Here is a 2,426-nt window from a genome sequence, read left to right as displayed (position 1 = left end):
ACATACCTTTGCATAGAAACCCCTCAATTCAGTGCAACTAACTGAGCTCCCACGAATGTATGTGTCATAGAAAGTGCAGGGACAAACTACCTAGGCACAGATCTACATACAAGGATGTCTTGACTGCTCAGTGTAATGGCAACGTTTTTCACACTGTCATCACTGGGGTCTTGATGGAATGCAGATTCCACTTCCAGTTCTAGCATAGCCTGAGATTCTGCCATCCTTCCTTCCTTCTTCCCATACTCGCCTGCCTTCCTTCTTTCCTTCTTTGCCTGCCTGCTTTTCTCCTTTTTTCTTAGTACTGGAATTTGTTTTTGTTTTTGTTTTTTACTGAATAAGTAATTTTATTTCCATGATCTATTTACACTGTACAAACACTGATGAAAAGCACCCACGAGTTCACAGTACAATATATTTACTTTAAAAATATATTCCTTTATAAAAGGTTCATAGAACACAGGCAGAGCAATATGTGACAAAACTTTCAAAGCATGTCACTGATTCTGTGATACATAACAAGAATGCTTCCAAGTCCAGTCCATTTCACAATCACAGGTCACCATTGGAGTTTGAAATACGAATGGTTTTAAATTAAAACAGAACAAAAGAATTCTACAGTGGAAAGTTCTGGGGCAATACATATTCATTACTTTCAGAAATATTTGTCATAATCCACAATCCCACTTTAATCTGTTCAACAACACATGTCAACAAGTTCAGCAGTCCAGAAATTCTTGTCACGTTTTCTACTTTTTCTTCTTTGTTGGTTCTCCTGCTTCTACTTTGCGCTTTTTAGCAGTGTGTTCATCTTTTTCATCATCTGATTCCACCGTCTCCTCCCCTTCCGGGAGAAGCCTAGCTTTCTTAGCATTCTGTGGGGCATCATCACCATTGTCCTCATATATGTTGGACCATTTTATTGCCATATCCAACTCTGAAGGCGGGGCTTTCTTCTCTGCAGTGTAGGTTTCCGGAGGAGGTACATAGTTTGATTTCCATACTTTGAATTCCTTTGGAGGCTCCTCGGGCGCCTTCACCACGCGCCTCTCCCAGTCGATCTGCTTCTTGAGCGGGGCGGGTCATGCACCCGAACAGCTCCTCGGGCCCCGGCAGCCGCTTCTCCACCCGGTTCCCACCGCCGCCCGCGGACTTCGCCGGATCCGAGGTCTTGCGACTCGTCTCCTCTGGCTCGCTCTGATCCTCCTCGCCCGAGGACTCCGAGCTGCTGCTCCCGTAGGCCGCAAAATAGCTCAGGGGATCCTTCTCCTCCGCTGCCATGACGGCGGCGCGCGACGCACAGTACTGGAATTTGAATTTAAGGCCTGTGCTTGCTAAGCATGTGCTCTACCATTTGAACCATGCCCCTTTTTACTTTTAATTGTTTAGATAGAGTCTCATGTTTTTGCCTAGGATCAGCCTTGATTTGCGATTCTATTACCTTTGCCTCTGGTGTATTTGGGATTATAGATGTGAACCACCAAGCCTAACTTGTTCACTCTCTACCTCCCACTCCAGGTCTGACACTGAACTAAAACCCTCCCATCTCTCCCCCTCCTGCCTAGCTGGTATTACAGGCATGCACTATCAGATCTAGCCCTAAGATTCTAACAGGCTTCTTACCATACAGAGGCTGCAGAACTGAAGCACTTGGGGGAACAAAGCATTCTGCTGCATCTGATTGTAGTATGGGAAGATAGCTCTGTCAACAAAATGACTCACACCACATAGTCTCTGATTCCTTTACCACATATAAACAGCTCAGGCCATATCATCCTCTGAGGTCTTCATGACCCAGGATGCATGCCAGTGGCATGGGTGACCTGAGGGCAAGTCAGTACCACTTACCACTCCATTGAGGTGAAGGAGAGATGAGGTGGTAGGTAGTGTGAATGCTGATGGAAATGAGGCATCTAGAACTGATAATGGAGTTGGAGTCTTTCTCACCCCTGAAGGCAGCTGGGCATGTCTCATTGTCATGCCTGAGATAGTTCCTACATCAACAGGAAGAAAGTCCAAAATTTAAATTCTTTTTCTAAGTGTTTATTTTTTATTTTTTGCTGATACCAGGGCTTGAAATCAGCCTAGAAACTATCCCTTGGCTTTTTCACTGAAAGAAAGCATTGTATTATTTGATTCACAGCTCCACTTCCAGATGTTTTGCTGGTCAATTGGAGATAAGAGTGTCATGGACTTTTCTGCCCAGCCTGGCTTCAAACTTTGATTCTCAGATCTCAGCTTCCTGATTAGCCAGGATTACAGGTGTGCACCACTGGTACCTGGAGCTTCTAACAGTTTTTAGTTAAAACGCTTCAGATAGGATGCAAAACTTGACAAAAGGCAAAGGTTTTTATTTCCTTTCACATCATAAATGTGCTTCTTCAGCAACTAACAAGCTTTAAATGATCTGTCAGACTCTGCACAAT

The 2,426-nt window shown here is 44.3% G+C and overlaps 1 pseudogene; it reads right to left on the bottom strand.

Moving 5' to 3' along the window:
- Nucleotides 1-401: 401 nt before the first annotated feature.
- On the bottom strand, nucleotides 402-1,291 carry LOC125345780 (annotated as a pseudogene).
- Nucleotides 1,292-2,426: the final 1,135 nt, after the last annotated feature.

Source organism: Perognathus longimembris, chromosome 2 (assembly GCF_023159225.1).
Source record: "Perognathus longimembris pacificus isolate PPM17 chromosome 2, ASM2315922v1, whole genome shotgun sequence".
Lineage (NCBI taxonomy): Eukaryota > Metazoa > Chordata > Mammalia > Rodentia > Heteromyidae > Perognathus > Perognathus longimembris.
Note: the sequence above shows the minus strand (reverse complement) of the source record. Positions and strands in the feature narration are given on the sequence as shown.